Below are 21,270 nucleotides of genomic sequence, written 5' to 3'. Positions count from 1 at the left end.
CTGTTTTAGCGCAGCAGCAACCTCTTGGGGTGATGCCATTGAATATCGGCGAAGGTGGCGCCAAGTTGCGCCGGGCGCAAACTTTAGCGGCCGCCTGGCTGTAGCGCCCCAAACGTGACTATACTGAATTTCTAGGCCTTAAAGTTTTAGCCCCCCAAACGGGGCTATACCGTCTCTCCCCCTAAGAGTTGTAGTTCGGTGTTGTGAAATTCAAGATGACAGATGTTGGGAAATATTTCTTTACACAGATGGGGATTAACAGCTGGAGCAGGTTACCAAGGAACTATTTATAAAACAGTTTGATGCTGCAGTGGGAAGCCAGTAAGGTTGATATTCTGGAAGAATGAGACAAAATGGTCCCATAGAATCATGGGAACAGGAGGAGGCCATTCAGCCCCTCCAGCCTGTTCTGCCATTTAATTAGATCATGGCTGATCTGTATCTTAACTCCATTTACCCACCTTTATTACCTATCCCTTAATACCCTTACCCAACAAAAATCTATCAATCTCAGTTTTGAAATTTGCAATTGACCCCCAGCCTCAACAGCTTTGTGAGGGAGAGAGTTCCAGATTTCCACCACCCTTTGTGTGAAGAAGTGCTTCCTGACATCACCCCTGAACGGCCTGGCTCGAATTTTAAGGTTACGCCCCCTTGTTCTGGACTCCCTCCACCAGAGGGAATAGGGCTAGAAATTGGGTACCTTAGCGCCTCCGGGTAGTGCCTCCGCTGGGCACTAACGGCTTACCGCCCGCACGCGGCGATGTTAGTGCCACCGGTGAAATTCACCTGGCAGTTTGCGGCGGTGCTAACCACTATCGCCACACCCGCTTGCGGTCGCAGATTGTGACATCATCCAGCCACGCATCGCCCCGGTAGCGCCCTGGACCGGAAATTCATTCTCGCCCCCTGCCTCAGTGCCAGCCGTTAGCAACGGTAGAAGAGGCGGTTTGCAGTCGGTTGAAAGCTGCAGGAGCGATAGTTCAAGGTGCTGCCTTGTCAGTTTGACAGAAGCAGGCGGGCGTTTTGACCCATTTTTCTACTTGAATGAGTTTTGTGCCTGAAAAATATTTATCACTTTAATTCGGGTTACATTTGATACTGCAACATTTCCAACACTTAATGGGGGCTGTACTGGCACGGGACCTCGCCCTCCAGTGTCACCGTCGGAGACAGCGGAGGCAGAGAGAAAGATTGGAACATGTGGCCAGAGAGAGGAGGGCCAACAGGGCTCACCACAGAAGACCTTATCCTCCCAGGGTATTCCGGGAGCACTTCTCCTACATTCATCTCTCAGAGGAGCAGTGCCTTAGAAGGCTCTGCTTCAGCAAGGAGGTGGTCACAGAGCTCCGCCACCTCCTGCAGCCAGACCTCCAGCCTCAGTTTAGGACCATGACGTCTCTCTCAGTGGCAGGGAAGGTCACAGTCGCTCTCAATGTCTACGCCGGTGGCTCCTTCCAGGCTTCAATAGGGGACATTGCAGTTCGCCGTCCATTGCTGCATCCGGGAGATGACAGACGCTCTGTACAGAAGGAGAAGGGAGTGCATCTCATTCCCCATGACCAGAGAGAAACAGGATGTGGCTTTGCAAGGATAGTGGGCTTCCCCATGGTTCAGGACGCCATTGACTGCACCCATGTGGCATTGTGGGCACCTCATCACAATGCAAAGGTCTTCTGTAACCACAAAGGCTACCACTCTCTGAACGTTCAGTTGGTGTGCGACCACAGACAGCGCATCCTCGCCGTCAATGCCCGCTATCCTGGCAGCAGCCACGATGCATTCATCCTGCGTGAGACCGGAGTCCCAGCACTGTTCCACCCACCACATGAAGCTCGCGGCTTGCTGCTCGGAGACAAGGATTATCCACTCGCCACCTGGCTGATGACACCCCTCCGCAACCCCAGCACTCCTGCTCAGCACAAATATAATGAGAGCCATACCACCACCAGGAACCTGATCGAACAGACTATCGGCGTGCTAAAGCAACAGTTCCGCTGCCTTGACTGCTCTGGAGGAGCCCTGCAGTATTCCCCTGATCAAGTCTCCCTTTTCATTGTTATGTGCTGCATGCTGCACAACCTGGCCATTCTGAGGGCCCAGCCATTGCCACCAGGGATTGCAGGTCCACCTCAGGAGGAGGAAGAGGGAGAGGAGGAGGAAAAGGAGGTGGAGGATGAAGAGGAGGAGAAGCAGCACCAATGTAGGAGGGAGCCACTCAATGTTGCTTCTGCAAGGGTCTTTCGTGATCGCCTCATTAGACAGCGCTTCCAATAAATGAGAGAGCACATGGCCTTTGACCAGAACAACCACATCATTACAGCCAGCTCGCAGCCCCTATCACCGGGAAAAGCTCGAATGAGAAACATCATAAAATGTGCAACATCAAAATAAGCATTTATTATTCTGCACAACTTTCTCTTATCAAACACAACCAATAATAAACAAACACAACAATTTATCGACAAACACAACTGGTTCTTAGCAAACAGAACTATTTCTTACCAAACTGAGTAATATATTTACAAACACATCACCTTTTGTATTCACACTCCCCCCATTTGCTATTAACATTTTATTTACTGAGCCTTCCTCAATGATTTCCCTCCCCTTTGCAATTCCCCCCTCCCAACCCTACTGCTCCTCCGTAATGTGGCCCCAGTGGCTGCAGCAAGGCTGGTGAAAGGCTGCTGAGTCTGGGATCCAGAGACTGCAGATGGCCTTGCAGGACGCCCTCGACCAGCTCTGGGCCTGGAGGGCCCGGCTGCAGACTGCACCACCTCAGCATGGGCGGCAGCAGTCTGGGCTGGCTGGGTTACAGGCTGCGGCAAGTGCAATGGCGGAGTGGCAGTGGTGAGAGCAGGAATGCTGTCATCCTGAGAGAGGGCAGGGCCTTCCTGCTCGACCGAGACACTGCCACGCACCCGGGGCAGAACCTCAGCATCCGGAGCAATCTGCTCGAGCACAGATTGCTGGCCTGCTGCGGCACCGTGAGATCCCCGGTGGACAGTGGTCGACCCAGCGATGATGGCAGCAGTCAGCGCTTGTGTGGTATCAATCTGAGACTGCATGAGAGCAGTCTGAGACTGGATGCCACCAACCACTGACTCCATTACAGAACTAAGCCGTTGCATTGCCTCGGCCTGTGTGGCAATAGCTGCTGCCACCTCACCCATGACATGCAGCATGAGGTCTGAGTCCCCACGGTCTCTCTGCGAGGCAAGCATCCTCTGCAAACTGCTAAGGATGGGCTCGAAGGTTTGCACAGAGATGAGAGCAATGCTGGAGGCAGACTCCTCCACGCTCCTAGCCAGTGCATCCATGCTCTCGGGCACCCTTGCCATTGCACCCATGAGCTCGGTGTGCATGCTCATCGCCCGTGTGGTCATTGCCTCCACATCGAGGTCCTCATCTGAGTCCTGTGCAGCAGAACTCGCGTGTACTCACCCACCGGGGAGATGGCCCCTGATCTTCCCTTTCCCCGTGGCGTTGCTGCAGCCCGCTGGGTCCCGGAGCTTCACCCACATCAGACTCATTTCCTCGGCTCCCCTCCAGCGACCACGTGGCCCCATTATCGAACTTCTCGCCCTCGGGAGACACAGGCAGTGAGGCTCTGGCTTGTTCCTCCTCCTCTCCTGTGTCGCTGTCACTGGGAGGCCGAGCGACAGGCTGGTCAGATGGTGACTGATTATCTGAAATTATAAAGACACAAGAGTGAGTTTAATGTCAGGGGAGGGGGGCAGAAATGGAGCAAGGAATGGAGACAGTATACTTAGATGGAACGTGGGAAGGGCTTGTGGTGTGAGGGGGAAGTGGTATGAGAGAAGGGGGAGTGGTGATGAACATACCGTTGTTGAAGTCCTGTGGCAATGGCCTCCTGCCAGTGTCCGGGAAGAGCACTGCCCGTCGGCGTTCCACAGCTGCGACCAGAGCCTCCAAAGCCTGGTCGGTGAACCGGCGAGCTCTCTCCCTGAGCCTCTGATCAGCCATGAGATTTCTCAATGATGGTTTGCAGCTTCTTGCAGGCCCAGGTCACAAGCAGCAATGATCAGGGTGAAGCTGTGCAGCATCATTGAACCGCCCCTTTAAGAACTGGAAGGCGCCAGTCTGTCTGAGTACTTGTATTTGACAGCGCCGGAACTGGAGTAGCGCTCTGCGGTAGCGTCCCACTCCCCGACATTAGCGCTCTAAGAGGAGTGTGTAGTGCTTGATTTAGCGCTCCACTTCCCTCTTGGGGCATAAAACTGAATTTCGCGGCCGCTAAAGTTAGCGCCCCAAAATGGTCGATACCGAATGTTTCCCCCATAGTATCTCTCGATCTACCCAATCAAATCCTTCAATCATCTTAAACACTCAATTAGATCACCCCTTAATCTTCTCTACTCAAGGGAATCCAAGCTCAGTTTATACAACCTGTCCTCATAATTTAACCCTTTGAGCCCCGGTATCATTCCGGTGAATCTGCGCTGCTCCCCCTCCGAGGCCAATATATCCTTCCTGAGGTCCGGTGCCCAGAACTGAACCCAGCGCTCCCGATGGGGTCTAACCAGAGCTTTCTATAACTGTAACACAACTTCCTCCCCTTTGCCTTCCAGCCCCTTGAGGCCAACATTCCATTGGCCTTTTAAATTATTTTTTGACCTAGTTTACACTCGTTTAGTGATTTCTGTATTTGGAGCCCTGAATCTCTCTGCTGCTCCACAGTGCTTACCTCCTCGCCATTTAGAAAATACTCGGATCTAACTTTCTTAGGTCCAAAGTGGATGACCTCACCCTTCCCCACATTAAACTCCATCTGCCACAGCTTTGCCCACTCACTGAATCGATCAATGTTCCTTTGCGACTTTCTATTCCCAGCTACACTACTCACTGTGGCACCTAACTTAGTGCGGTCAGCAAACTTGGATACACGGCTCTCTGTTCCTTCATCCAAGTCATTGATATATATAGTGAAAAGCTGAGGCCCCAGTACAGATCCCTGGGGGACATCACTAGTCACATCCACCAATGTGAATACTTATGCCTTATCCCTACTCTCTGTCTCTACCTCCTAACCCATTCCCTACCCATGTCAATAGGTTGCCTCCAATTCCATGGGCTTTCATTTTTGCTAAGTCTCTTTTGTGGAACTTTCTCAAATGCCTCCTGGAAGTCCATATAAATAACATCATAAGAACATAAGAACATAAGAAATAGGAGCAGGAGTAGGCCATTCGGCCCTTCGAACCGGCCTTATCGCCATATCCCTTGATGCCCTTACTAGTCAGAAATCTATCGACTTCTGTTTTGAATGTACCCAATGACTGAGCCTCCACAGCCCTCTGAGGTAGAGAATCCCAACGATTCACCACCCTCTGTGTGAAGAAATTTCTTCTCATCTCAGTCCTGAATGGCCTACCCTTTATCTTGAGGCTGTGGCCCCTGGTTCTAGACTCCCCAGCCAAGGGAAACATTCTCCCAGCATCCACCCTATCAAGCCCTGTAATAATTTAGTATGCTTGAATGAGATCCCCTCTCATTCTTCTGAATTCAAGAGAATACAAGCCTAGTTTACTCAATCTCTTCCCATACGACAGTCCCGCCATCCCAGGAATCAATCTCGTGAACCTTCGTTGCACTCCCTCTATGGCAAGTATATCCTTCCTTAGGTAAGGAGACCAAAATTGTACACAGTACTCCAGGTGTGGTCTCACCAAGGCCCTATATAATTGGAGTAAGACTTCTTTACTCCTGTACTCAAATCCTCTTGTAATGAAGGCCAGCGTACCATTTGCCTTCCTAATGGCTTGCTGCACCTGCACATTCACTTTCAGTGACTCCTGGACATCCATAGACACTCACCAGTACCTTCACCACACGGACTGCAGCGGTTCAAGAAGATGGCTCACCACCACCTTCGCAAGGGCAAATAGGGATGGGCAATAAATTCTGGCCTGGCCAGTGTCGCCCACATCCCATGAATGGATTTTTTTTTAAACTCCCTTATCTACCATGTTAGTGACCTCCTCAAAAAATTCAACTCAGTTAGTTAGGCATGATTTACCCATTACAAATCCATGGAAACCCAGTGCACATCTTCAAACCTGTCTTTGATCTGTGGGCACATATTTATATCTGTGCATATGTGTTAACCGCACTTATTACTAGTACTAAGTAATAAGTACCCTATGGCATTGCTCATGAACAGTCTGGGATCAAAAGTCACGGGTGTCATGTTTAGCTGCCAAGGTGTTTAGTCTGTCCTGTCCCCTTAATGTCATTGCTCAACTTCTCCCATGGGGGAATCAGCTAAATAGAAACATCTTAAATTAGAAGTTAATTGCCTAGCTGAGGGAAGTTTAAGGGGGAGAAATTCGGTATCGCCCCGTTTGGGACGCTAGTAGTGGCAGTGCGCAAAGTTTAGCGCCAGGCGCAAATTACCGCCACCTCCAGCGACATTGGGTACCTGCGCCCCTGAAGGTGATTGCGGCGCTAAATCAGGCACTGCACGACAGTCTTAAGGCGCTAACCCGGCGGCGCGACGCAATATCTCCGCGGGCGGGCGCAGCGCAGGTGCTGTCAATTATCGAGTGCAGCCAGACACGCTGGCGCCGGACAGCTCTTAAAGGGGCGGATCGATCATCATCTCCAGCCGCACCCTGCGCATCGGAGGCCTCAAACTCGGCGGTAACCTACCTGTGGCGTCGACAACTGCCTGAACATGGAGAGGGCCAGGGAGAGAGCGCAGCGCTTCAGTGAGGGGGCATTGGATGCTCTGGTTGGCGCGGTGGAGCGCAGGCGATCTGTACTCTACCCAGAGAATGGCAGGAGGCCTCAGCACAGTGACTATCGCAGAGCTTGGAGGGAGGTTTCCAACAGAGTCACCTCCAGCATCATGGTTCCCAGGACTCCTGTGCAATGCAGGAAGAAGTTCAACGACCTCACTTGGGTCGTCAGGGTGAGTGCCTTCTTCAGAATCATCTTCATCCCTCCATCTGGACCTCACTTTATGGCCAGAGGGTGTGCAAAGCCCCAATGGCCAGCTGTCATCCAGCACCCATAGCCCTTTCTGGAAACACACACTCACATTCAGCTCTGTGCATAATGTAAGGGCTAATTGACCATGGGAGGCATGTCATCCCAGATCAGGGCAGCATAATGTAAGGGCTAATTGACCAAGGGAGGCATGTCATCCCAGATCAGGGCTGCATAATGTAAGGGCTAATCGACCATGGGAGGCATGTCATCCCAGATCAGGGCAGCATAATGTAAGGGCTAATCGACCGTGGGAGGCATGTCATCCCAGATCAGGGATGCAGGTTTCCTCACACCCCGTCCTTTCTCTTGCAGACCAAGCTGGCCCATAATAGAAGGCAACAGCATCGGACCGGAGGAGGCTGGCCTCACCTGCAGACCCTCACAGACCTGGAGGAGCGAGTCCATCGGATTGTGGCAAGCCAGATGATTGGCCCCGTCGCCTCTGGAGATGCCGACCCCATTGTGGACAGCAATGGTAAGGTCATCACCTTTTTGACCTCTCTCCTTCCACTTGTTCCCCACACCAGCATGCTTTTTCACTCTCGAGCCAACTCAGAGCATTGCAGCACTCATGCATCCCTTGCTGCCACCCTGTCCTTTCGCTAAAGCCACTCTTGAACCTCCCTGCTTTCAGATGCTGCATCACCAGCTCGGGAGGCGGGCCCTCAAGCTGCCAGTGCGAGTGACTCTGGAGGCGACGAGGAGGAGGAAGCCGGACCACCCGTGCCACCCTCAGGCGAGCCAGCCCATGTCCAGACTGGGGAGACGCTTTCCCTGGAAAGGAGCTGGGGGGGAATGGTCTGAGGAGGATGCAGCTCCAGGACCCAGCGGCCTGCAGCAATGTGAGGGGGGTAGGGAAGCTCGGGGGCATGCTTCTCCCCGGAGGGCGAGTCGGGCCGCGAGTGCTGCTGCACAGAACGCAGATGAGGTGCGTGCCCTCACAGAAATGAGCGCCCAGGCTGGGCAGAGGCACACTGAGCTCATGGCTGCAGTGGCAAGGAGTGTGCAGGACTTCGGCGCAGCACTGGCAAGGATTGTCCAGGACTTCGGCGAAGCACAGGCACCTGCCACGCAAGTGCTGAGTGCTGCCACGCAGTCAGTGGCTGGTCTCATGTAGATGCAGATTGAGGCCACGCGAGCACTGACTGCTGCCACTCTCGCTGGATCGGGCAGGATTCCCCGGGGCACTCGCCGCGCCACAGCAGGCCAGCAATCTGTGCACCAGCCGATTGCTGCGCATGCTGCGGTGCTGCCCCGTCAGAGTGGCAGTGTGTCGGTCGACCAGGGAGCTGCTGTCCGCTCTCAGGATGACAGCATTCCTGATGCCACCACTGGCACTTCTCCACTGCAGCTGCCACCACCTGTAGGGCAGACTGCTGCCACCCATGCAGAGTTGGAGCAGTCAGCAGCCGGGCCCTCCAGGCCCAGAGCTGGTCCAGGCCGTACCTCAAGGGCATCTGCGGTCTCAGTTTCAGGCAGTCAGCAGGCCTCCCCTAGCCTTGCTGCAGCCACTGGGGTCCCATTACAGAGGAGCTGCAGGGCGGGAAGGGGGCAATTCCGCAAGGGAAGCAGATCACCATCGAGGGGCAAAAAGTAGGAGGTGTTGCTAAATTAAGTTATTTCTTTCATTCAAGGCCGAGGATGCTGGTCTGAATGTTGGTTATGTTTTGGACATTGTCTCCAGGGTGTGAGAGCCAGTTATGTTTTGGACATTGTCTCCAGGGTGTGAGAGCCAGCTATGTTTTGGACATTGCCTCCAGGGTGTGAGAGCCAGTTATGTGGCAGTCTGTTTGTTTTGGTGTTTGTTTCCATTGCTTTGTCATGTGGGAAGGATACACAGTTTGTTAAATAAAGAAGTTTATTTATTCACAATGTCCATGTCTGTTCTTTGCACAAATTGTTGTCTTGACCGGCTTAGGGGTAGCAGAACGGTTCCATTCATGTTCTTGGAATGGCAGAAAGCATTCCCTCAGAGGGGCCTAGAAGCGACTTGCTATAAGCCTCTGACGGACGGCCCTTGCAGTTTGTGCCTCCCTCCCGTCTTGGTGCTGCTCCTCCTCCTCCTCCTCCTCCTCCTCCTCTGCTGGTGCTTCAATGTCTGGTGGCATTGGCTGGGTCCTGAGGATTGCCAGGTTATGCAGCATGCAACACACAACCATGAAGTAGGAGACTCGCTCAGGTGAGTACTGAAGGGCTCCTCCGAAATGGTCCAGACAGCGGAACCGTTGCTTCAGCACGCCGATTGTGTGCTCCACGATGTTCCTGGTTTGCATGATGGCTCTCGTTGTATCATTCTTCAGCAGGGGTGCTGGGTGAACGGAGCGGGGTCATCAGCCAGGGGCATAGAGGATAGCCCTTGTCCCCGAGAAGCCAGCCTCCTGGGTGAGCCGGGGCTTTGAAAAAGTCTGCCACAGAAGCCTGGCGCAGGATGAAGGCGTCGTGGCTCCTGCCTGGAAAGTGGGCATTGACAGCGAGTATCAGCTGTCGGTGGTCACAGACCAGCTGCACATTCAAAGAATGGAACCCCTTTTGGTTGCAGAAATCCTCCGCATTCTCTAGAGGCACCCGCAAAGCCACATGCGTGCAGTCAATGGCGCCCATCAGCATGGGGAAGCCCGCTATCCTTGCGAAGCCCTCTGCGTGCTCTCGCTGCTTGTCCGGGGTCATTGGGAAGGAGATGTACTGCTGTCTCCTTTTAAAGAGGGCATTAGTCACTTGACGGATGCAGCAATGCACCGTGAACTGTGAGATGTTGGCAATGTCCCCAGCAGCGGCCTGAAAGGAGCCGCTGGCATAGAAGTTTAGAGCCACAGTGATCTTCACAGCCACCGACAGAGATGTCCTGCACCTTAGTTGAGGCTGCAGATCTGGCTGAAGCAGGTGGCAGAGCTCAGTGACCACCTCCTTACTGAAGCGCAGCCTTCGGAAACACTGCTCCTCCGACATGTTGATATACGAAAACTGTTGGCGGAAAACCATGGCAGCGTAAGGTCTCGTGTGCCAACGTCTGTTGGCCCTCCTCCGTCTGGCCATGCCTGCCACTCTATCCCTGCGTCTCTGTGCCCTGTCAATGTGATTGAGAAGGACGACGTTCCCATCCAATGCAGCCCCCATAGTAAGTGCGCACTGAAAGTTATGCCGGTTGAGAAGCTTACCAACTGCAAAGTAATGTTCAGAAGGCTAAAGTTCCTCAGCCAGCGCTGGCTCACTGCAGATATGACTCTCCGTTTGTCTCTGAGCAACTCTCTCTCTCACAGAAGGTGTGGTTCAAAAATGGCTACCACTAATAATCCAGGAAGAGTCCCCTTTAAATAGCGCCCCCCCCCCCCAGCCCGACAGCGACTGGGAAACGTTCCAGGTAACCTGTCGTTGGTAGCGACAGGCGGAACGGAGGGGGGCGCCACTGAATTTCCGGTCCGGGGAGCCCCAAGGGCGTTGCACACTGAAATGATGTCATGATCTCTATGCGCCGGTGAGCGGGCGCTATGGTTTAGCGCCGGCGCTAAATGTCCGCTCAATTTGGGAAGAGGCGCTGGGTTCGCTGCGCCCGGGCGCTAGTTGGTTAGCGCCCCACTTCTCGACCTCTTTAGGCGCTAATGGGTGGCGCAGCCAACCGAATTTTTCCCCCTAAGTCTCCAAAGATGGGAGCACAAAATCCAGGCTGACACTCCCAGTGCAGTGCTGAGGGAGTGCTGCACTGCCATCTTTCAGATGAGATGTTAAACGGAGGCCCCATCTGCTCTCTCGGATGGATGTAAAAGATTCCACGGTGCTATTTTGAAGAAGAGCGTAAGAGTTCTCCCTGGTGCATTCCGAAAACAGATGATCTGGTCATTATCACATTGCTGTTTGTGGAAGCTTGCTGTGCGCAAATTGGCTGCCGCGTTTCCTACATTGCAACAGTGACTACACTTCAAAAGGTACCTCATTGGTTGTAAAGCATTTTGGGAGGTATAAATGCAAGTCTTTCTTTTCTTTTAGATTAGCAGGCGCTTAGAATAATCTGGCTCCTCCCTCGAAGCAAGACCAGATTATCCTGGTCAGAAGAAACCAGCAGGGAATGACTGGCTTTTTAAAAATCATACTTAACGATTGATCATTCATGATTTATTGCTGTTGTATGAATATGAAGTCTGAGCCGCTCAGGTTCAAGGGCGACACGTACTTTGCACCATCAGACTGTCAAATTGAGGCGAGACTTCACGAATAGCTAGAAAGGAGTGCCTTCCGCACGCACTGATCTCTACCTGTTTATTATTCTTTCTAGAGAGCTCAAGCGAGCCACCAGGATTCCGAACACTCCGATAGCTACGACAACGAATGGTTAAATAACGGCAGTGAGACGTGGAGTCCTGACAGCACGGTTTCGGTCTCAATTGAATACGACCAATTACAGCCGCGAAGTAACAGTTACCAGAATTATGTTCACATGGAAAATCAGCATTAGTTTCCTTGCCCAGATAGTCTAGTAAAGAGCGCCCTCTGCCAATCAAAAAATAAAACTTCAAATGATTTTTCAATGTGACAAATGCCTTGCATCTTTGCCACAAAATAAACTGTCATTAAATCCTTAACTCTAAGCATCATTTTATTTTATAATAAAGCAGCGTGAGAACATACATCTCTAACTCGGATTGAATGAAAGCAATTTTAAAGTATATATTGTGCAAAAATATGCCAGGCCTGAAAACAAACCGGTGGGTAGCCGGGTAATGTTAGAGTGGAGCAGAGAGGAATTCAAACATTTGGGAGTCTTTCAGTAAAACAAAATGGGCAGTTTCATGTAATTGAGTTTCAGCATTTATCAAATCATTTTCCGAAATTGACCTCCTGAACACTCCGAAACTTTGGGAAGGTTTGGAGAGAAAGCTTTGATCTGTTATCCAGTTTTTGTCAGTGTTAAAATCTGAAATGCACTCTGTGTATTCTGTATTATTAATAAAACTGTTTGAAAATCTATCAGGTCTGTTGGGTTGAATAATCTTCCCTAGGGTCCACGTTCCAAGTTGCCTTGGGCAAGGTTACTGCCCCGAAAGGCAATCTTAGCCGCACAATATGTTTCTCCAGTATTGATGGCACTGATTCTGGCTGGGATATGGTGCTGTCAGTGCCGGTAATCCCCTGGTAGCTCATCCAAGTGTGAGAGCCCAGACAGTGAATGTTGGCAATGATAATACCATGCCGATTATTGCTCCAATTATACCGTGCCAATTACTGCACCGATTATACCGTGCCGATTACTGCACCGGTTATACCGTGCCAATTACTGCACCGATTATACCGTGCTGGTTACTGCACAAATGATACCATGCTAATTATGGCACCAATTATACCATGCCGATTACTGCACCAAATATACCGTGCCAATTACTGCACCGATTATACCAGGCCGATTACTGCACTAAATATACCTTGCCAATTACTGCACCAATTATAATGTGCCAATTACTGCACCAAATATACCATGCCAGTTACTGCACCAAATATACCGTGCCAATTATTGCACCAAATATACCGTGCCGATTACTGCAGCAATTATACAATGCCAATTACTGCACCAAATATACCATGCCAGTTACTGCACCAAATATACCGTGCCAATTATTGCACCAAATATACCGTGCCGATTACTGCACCAATTATACAGTGCCAATTACTGCACCAAATATACCATGCCAATTACTGCACCGATTATACCATGCCAATTACTGCACCAAATATACCGTGCCAATTACTGCAGCAATTGTACCGTGCCAATTACTGCACCAAATATTCCATGCCAATACCGGCACCAAATATACCGTGCCAATTACTGCACCGATTATAACTTGCCAATTACCACAGCAATTATACCGTGCCGATTACTGCACCGATTATACCGTGCCAATTACTGCACCAGTTATACTGTGCCAATCACTGCACCGATTATACTGTGCCAATTACTGCACCGATTATAACTTGCCAAATACCACAGCAATTATACCGTGCCGATTACTGCACCGATTATACAGTGTTAATTACTGCACCAAATATACCATGCCGGTTACTGCACCAAATATACCATGGCAATTACTGCACCTATTATACCGTGCCAATTACTGCACCAAATATACCGTGCCAATTACTGCACCGATTATAACTTGCCAATTACCACAGCAATTATACCGTGCCGATTACTGCACCGATTATACCATGCCAATTACTGCACCAAATATACTGTGCCAATTACTGCACCAATTATACCGTGCCAATACCGGCACCAAATATACTGTGCCAATTACTGCACCAAATATACCGTGCCAATACCGGCACCAAATATACCGTGCCAATTACTGCACCGATTATAACTTGCCAATTACCACAGCAATTATACTGTGCCGATTACTGCACCGATTATACCGTGCCAATTACTGCACCGATTATACCGTGCCAATTACTGCACCGATTATACCGTGCCAATTACTGCACCGATTATTCCGTGCCGATTACTGCACCAATTATACCGTGCCAATTACTGCACCGATTACACCATGCCAATTACTGCACCAATTATCCCATGCCAATTACTGCACCAATTATACCGTGCCAATTACTGCACCGATTATACCGTGCTAATTACTGCACCGATTATACCGTGCCAATTACTGCACCAATTATACTGTGCCAATTACTGCACCAAATATACCGTGCCAATTACTGCACCGATTATACCATGCCAGTTATGGCACCAATTATACTGTGCCATTTACTGCACTGATTATACCATGCCAGTTATGGCACCAAATATACCATGCCAATTACTGCACCGATTATACCGTGCCGGTTACTGCACCAAATATACCATGCCAATTTCTGCACCAAATATACCGTGCTAATTAATACACCAAAAATACCATGCCAATTATTGCACCAATTATACCATGCTAATTACCACAGCAATTATACCATGCCAATTACCGCACCAAATATACCATGCCTGTTTCTGCACTGGTTATACCGTGCCAATTACTGCACCAATTATACCGTGCCAATTACTGCACCGATTTAAACTTGCCAATTACCACAGCGATTATACCGTGCCAATTACTGCACCGATTATAACTTGTCAATTACTACAGCAATTATACAGTGCCGATTACTGCACCAGTTATGCTGTGCCAATTACTGCACCGATTATACCGTGCCAATTCCTGCACCAAATATACCGTGCCATTTACTGCACCATTTATACTGTGCCAATTACCGCACCGATTATACGTGCCAATTACTGCACCGAGTATACCATGCCAATTACTGCACTAAATATACCGTGCAAGTTACTGCACCGATTATACCGTGCAAATTACTACACCGATTATACCATGCCAATTACTGCACTAAATATACCGTGCCAATTACTGCACCGATTATACCATGCCAATTACTGCACCAATTATACCGTGCAAATTACTACACCGATTATACCATGCCAATTACTGCACCGATTATACCATGCCAATTACTGCACCAATTATACCGTGCAAATTACTACACCGATTATACCATGCCAATTACTGCACCAAATTTACCATGCCAATTACTGCACCGATTATACCGTGCCAGTTATGGCACCAATTATACCATGCCAATTAATGCATCAAATATACCGTGCTAATTACTACACCAAAAATACCATGCCAATTATTGCACTAATTATACCATGCTAATTACCACAGCAATTATACCGTGCCAATTATTGCGCCAAATATACCGTGCCAATTACTGCACCAATTATACCATGCCAATTACTGCACTAAATATACCGTGCAAGTTACTGCACCGATTATACCGTGCAAGTTACTACACCGATTATACCATGCCAATTACTGCACTAAATATACCGTGCCAATTACTGCACCGATTATACCATGCCAATTACTGCACCAATTATACTGTGCCAATTACTGCACCGATTATACCGTGCCAATTACTGCACCGATTATACCGTGCCAATTACTGCACAAATTATACCATGCCGGTTACTGCACCAATTATACCGTGCAAATTACTACACCGATTATACCATGCCAATTACTGCACCGATTATACCATGCCAATTACTGCAATAATTATACCATGCAAATTACTACACCGATTATACCATGCCAATTACTGCACCAATTATACTGTGCCAATTACTGCACCGATTATACCATGCCAATTACTGCACCAATTATACCGTGCAAATTACTACACCGATTATACCATACCAATTACTGCACTAAATATACCGTGCACGTTACTGCACCGATTATACCATGCCAATTACTGCACCGAATTTACCGTGCCAATTACTGCACCAATTATACCGTGCAAATTACTACACCGATTATACCATGCCAATTACTGCACTGATTATACCATGCCAATTACTGCACCGATTATAACTTGCCAATTACTCCACCAATTATACCGCGCCAATTACCACAGCAAATATACCGTGCAAATTACTGCACTGATTATACCGTGCCAATTACTGCAGCGATTATACCATGCCAATTACTGCACCGATTATAACTTGCCAATTACTCCACCAATTATACCGCGCCAATTACCACAGCAAATATACCGTGCCAATTACTGCACTGATTATACCGTGCCAATTACTGCAGCGATTATAACTTGCCAGTTACTGCACCGATTATACCATGCCAATTATTGCAGCAAATATAGTGTGCCAATTACTGCACTGATTATACCGTGCCAATTACTGCACCGATTATACCGTGCCAATTACTGCACCGATTATGACTTGCCAATTACCACAGCAATTATACAGTGCTGATTACTGCAACAGTTATGCTGTGCCAATTACTGCACCAATTATACCGTGCCAATTACTGCACGACTATACCGTGCCAATTACTGCACCGATTATACCGTGCCAATTCCTGCACCAAATATACCGTGCCATTTACTGCACCAATTATACAGTGCCAATTACTGCACCAATTATACCATGCCAATTATTGCACCATTTATACTGTGCCAATTACCGCACCGATTATATCGTGCCAATTACTGCACTGATTATACTGTGCCAATTACTGCACCGATTATACGTGCCAATTACTGCACTGATTATACCATGCCAATTACTGCACCAATTATACCGTGCCGGTTACTGCACTGATTATACTGTGCCAATTACTGCACCGATTATACGTGCCAATTACTGCACCGATTATACCATGCCAATTACTGCACCAATTATACCGTGCAAATTACTACACCGATTATACCATGCCAATTACTGCACTAAATATACCGTGCAAGTTACTGCACCGATTATACCATGCCAATTACTGCACCGACTATACCGTGCCAATTACTGCACAGATTATACCGTGCCAATTACTGCACCAAATATACCATGCCAGTTACTGCACCAATATACCATGCCAATTATTGCACCATTTATAGCATGTCAATTATTGCACCAATATACCATGTCAATTACTGCACCAATATACCGTGCCAATTATTGCACCATTTATACCATGCCAATTATTGCACCATTTATACTGTGCCAATTACTGCACCAATTATACCGTTCCAGTTACTGCACCGATTATACCGTGCCATTTACTGCACCAATATACCGTGCCAATTACTGCACCGATTATACCATGCCAATTACTGCACCAATTATACCGTGCCAATTACTGCACCAATATACCGTGTCAATTACTGCACCAATATACTGTGCCAATTACTGCACCAAATATACCGTGCCAATTACTGCACCAATTATACCGTGCCAACTACTGCACCGATTATACCGTGCCAATTACGGCACCGATTATACCGTGCCGGTTACTGCACCAATATACCATGCCAATTACTGCACCGATTATACTGTGCAATTACTGCACCAATTATACCGTGCCAATTACTGCACCGATTATACCGTGCCAATTACTGCACCGATTATACCGTGCCAATTACTGCACCAATATACCGTGTCAATTACTGCACCAGTTATACCGTGCCAATTACCGCACCAATATACTGTGCCAATTACTGCACCAATTATACCGTGCCAATTACTGCACCGATTATACTGTGTCAATTACTGCACCAATTATACCGTGCCGGTTACTGCACCAATTATACCATGCCAATTACTGCACCAATTATACCGTGCCGGTTACTGCACTGATTATACTGTGCCAATTACTGCACCAATTATACCGTGCCAATTACTGCACCGGTTATACCATGCCGATTACTGCACTGATTATACAGTGCCGATTACTGCACCAATTATACTGTGCCAATTACTGCACCAATTATACCGTGCCAAATACTGCACCAAATATACCGTGCCATTTACTGCACCAATTATACAGTGCCAATTACTGAACCAATTATAATGTGCCAGTTACTGCACCGATTATACCATGCCAATTACTGCACTGATTATACCATGCCAATTACTGCACCAATTATACCGTGCCAATTACTGCCCCAAATATACTGTGCCAATTACTACAACAATTATACCGTGCCAATTACTGCACCAATTATACCGTGCCAATTACTGCACCAAATATACCATGCCAATTACCGCAGCAATTATACCGTGCCATATTCTGCAGTCTGGCCCCACCTGCAGTATCTGTGTACCAACTGGTCACTATATGAGACAGACTTCCAGACATTGGAGAGGGAGCAATGAAGGATAATTAACTTCTCAGCTGGGAGTGGGCAGCTAAGTTATGAGGCGAGGCTGGGAATGTTTCCACTGCAGAAGGGAAGGCTCAAGATCATCTTATAGATCTATGTAAAACATTAGTTCAGCCCAGCTGGAGTATTGTGCCCAGTTTACAGTTACATGGATAGACTGGAGAAGCTGGGGTTGTTCTCTGTGGAGCAGAGAAGGCTAAGAGGAGATTTGCTGGAGGTGTTTAAGATCATGAAGGGTTTAGATAGAGTAAATAAAGAGAAACTGTTTCCAATGGCTGAACGCTTCATAACCAGAGGGAACAGATTTAAGGTGATTGACAAAGGAACCAGAGGCGACATGAGGAAAATCTTTTTTACGCAGCGAGTGGTTCGGATTTGGAATGCGCTGCCTGATAGGGCGGTGGACACAGATTCAATAGCAGCCTTCAAAAGGGAATTGGATAAATACTTAAAGGAGAAAAAATTGCAGGGATCTGGGGAAAGAGCGGGGGAGTGGGACTAACTCTTTGAAAGAGCCGGCGCAGACTCGATGGGCCGAATGGCCTCCTTCTGTGCTGTACTATTCTCTGATTCTATGGATTCAGGATCCTACAGGGTAGAAACATCAATATGTTTAATGTGGTCAGTGTTTCTACAAAAAGAGGGAGCAGCTTCAAATTTAGAAGAGGGAGAGTGAAAAGACTGCTGAATTAAGTAGTTTGCACAGAGCAAAGTGAATGTCTGGGATGAGCTGCCCAGGGAACAGTGAGGGCTGATTGCATCAGCAAATTCAAGAGTGAATTGGAGAAACATTTGACTGAGGGGTTATGGTAGGACAGGGCGATGGGCTGCCGTGAGCTGGCCCAGTCCTGGGCAGTCCTATGTTCCTATGTAGTTCCGTGGCCACTGCCTCCTCACACACCATGCCCGTGTAGCCCCGCTAAATCAGCTCTGAGATCCTTGTCTCCATCTTCAAGTCCTTCTACAGTTTCAATCCAGCCGACCCAATGGATCTGCTAAAGCCATCGGTCTCCTCCAAATCCAGATTACAGCCCCTCCCACGCACCTTATTCACCTCTGACACTGGATTACTGCCCATCCCTCGCACCCTTCATTCTTCTGACTCCAGATTATTGCCCATCCCTTACACTTCCTTTCCAATGTCTTAATAAAAAAAGAAAAACTTTCACAACCTCAGGACTTCCAAAAGCACCTCACTGCCAATGAAGTACTTTTCGAAGTGTAGTCACTGTTTTATGTGCGAAATGCGGCAGCCAATTTGTGCACAGCAAGCTCCCATAAACAGCAATGTGATAATGGCCAGATAATCTTTTTTAGTGATGTTGGTTGTGGGATAATATTGGCCAGAACACCGGGGAGAATTCCCCTGCTCTTCTTCGAAACAGTGCCACGGGATCTTTTAACTCCATCTGAGAGGGCAGACGGGGCCTCGGTTTAACGTCTCATCCGAAAGACAGCGCCACCGACAGTGCTAGCGCTCCCTCAGTATTGCACTGAAGTGTCAGCCTTAATTATGTGCTCATTTCTCTTGAGCTGGATCTCGTGTTATCCGACGAGATATCAGAATCGCTGCCTCAGCGACCCAAAGCTTTGCTCCACCCGTACTTGGGTGGAGGCAGGAGCTTTGCAGCATTTTCTCTCTCTTTGGCAAGAGTGTTCCTTTATCAATAAAAGTTTGCTAAAGAAGGCACGGACACCAGGGTGGCATTGCAATCGAGAAAATCTTGAGTGAGTTATCACGTTCACGCAACCTTGAGGTGTCCTACATATTGACAGCCTGCCAGACTCTCTCCTAATTAGCTCTCCCTCCCTCTTCTCTTGTTCTGGCAACCAATGATTTTTTAAATTGAGGAACCCAGATGAAGAGGATCGAACAATAATGCAGCACTCCGGCAACAACAACATAACTTTATGTATTAGCAATGTAATTGTTGTCCTGAGGCACCTCACAGAGGAAAAATGGACACCAAGCAGTCGGAGGTGCCAACGGCATGATCAAAGACAGGGATTTGGAGGAGGCCTTTGAAGGTAGAGAGAGAGTTTGTGAGGCAGACGTGTTGAAACAGAGGGACTAAGTTCCAGAGAGTGGGGCTGAGATGCTTGAAGGCTCTTCTACTAATGATGGATTGGAGGGAGGATGTCGCACTGGAAGCCAACATCAGAAGATCAGAGGGCATGAGTGTAAAGTCCGCGCCTCAATAATACACGGACTTCGGGAGAACAATTAAACAGGTATTTTACTGAACAGAGGGTACTCTTTTGTTTGGACCCAATAAAAAACAAAAAAAACAAATTGGACTGTAAATTAACAAAAGTTCAACTAAAACTTAACAAATCAAATTAAAATTTGGTTTTCCGGTTTGATGATGCACTCCAGTCCCCGCGGCGCCCACCCGTCGCGGAAATACTCAAGCGTGCCGGCGGACACCGTGTGCTCCATCTCCAGGGCCACCCGGGCGCGAACATGGCCGCGGAAGAGAGGCAGGCAATCCGGCCGGACGACCCCCTCGACCGCCCGCTGCCTGGACCAATTGATGGCTCTTTTAGCCAGGCCCAGGAGCAGGCCTACAAGGAGGTCCTCCAACCTGCCCGCTCCCCTCCACACCGGGTGACCGTAGATCAAGAGCGTGGGACTGAAGTGCAACCAAAAATCGAGGAGCAGCCCCTTCAAGTAGTGAAAGAGGGGCTGCAACCTCTCACACTCCATATAAACGTGAAACACGGACTCCTCCAGGCCGCAAAAAATGCAGGCGGCCTGGGAGTCCGTGAACCTACTTAAAACCTTATTGCACGGGACTGCTCCATGCAACACCCTCCAGGCCAAGTCCCCGATGGAACAAGGGAGGACTCCCGCGTAGAGAGCACTCCATTGGGGATCTCCGCCTACGCCGGTCGGCAAGACGCCACGCCAAGGCGTGTCCGGACGGTAGACGAAGATGGCAAAGTGGAGAGTGTGCAGGAGCAGCCCGTACAGGAAACCCCTCCGCACGGAATGAAAAGGCACGGAGGGTATTTCCTCGAGACGGCTCAAGTTGTGAGGCGCCGGTACCCGAGGGGAGTTTCGGGGCCGGGTGCCGATGAGGAATTCCGTCCGAACGGGGGTAAGCTCGGACGGGATCGCCCCACATGCTTGAGCCGCCTCGATACACCTAGTGGAGTCGGGGCCCAGTGCCACTTTCACCGATTTGATCGCTTCGACTGCGAGCCGGACGTTGGCCCAGGACAGGCGCCGCGCCAGCTCCTCCGGCGCCATCCAGCCCGCTCCTCCGCCATCGAGCAGGTCCCCGACTCTGGTCACCTTGCCAGGCACAGCCCTGCCCTCCGCCAGCCACCCGAACCCGCGGTCGTGGAGGTGCGGATTCCTGAGTAGCGGCTCCCGAAGGAGAGCCGCCGCTCCTGACGGGGGAGAGCTCCGCCTGGAAGCGATGTAGTTCCAAACCCATAGTAGTTCCTGGTAGAAGACAGGCAACTCCCGCAGGCCGGCACGCCTGCCGCCCACTTTCACAAACAGGAGCTGCGTGTCGT

At 49.3% G+C, this 21,270-nt stretch overlaps 1 long non-coding RNA gene across 1 annotated transcript in view; it reads left to right on the top strand.

Moving 5' to 3' along the window:
* Window positions 1-11,976, top strand: part of LOC147096885 (uncharacterized) — a 34,240-nt gene extending 22,264 nt beyond the window's left edge. The window contains exon 2 of the long non-coding RNA XR_015074523.1: window positions 11,285-11,976. This is a non-coding gene — a long non-coding RNA (uncharacterized LOC147096885). The remainder of the gene's footprint in view (window positions 1-11,284) is intronic.
* Window positions 11,977-21,270: the final 9,294 nt, after the last annotated feature.

Source organism: Somniosus microcephalus, chromosome 34 (assembly GCF_052327205.1).
Source record: "Somniosus microcephalus isolate GS21.2 chromosome 34, FLI_Smic_1.0, whole genome shotgun sequence".
Taxonomy (NCBI): Eukaryota; Metazoa; Chordata; class Chondrichthyes; order Squaliformes; family Somniosidae; genus Somniosus; species Somniosus microcephalus.
The sequence above is the reverse complement of the archived record's forward strand: the minus strand, read 5'-3'. Positions and strand labels throughout refer to the sequence as shown.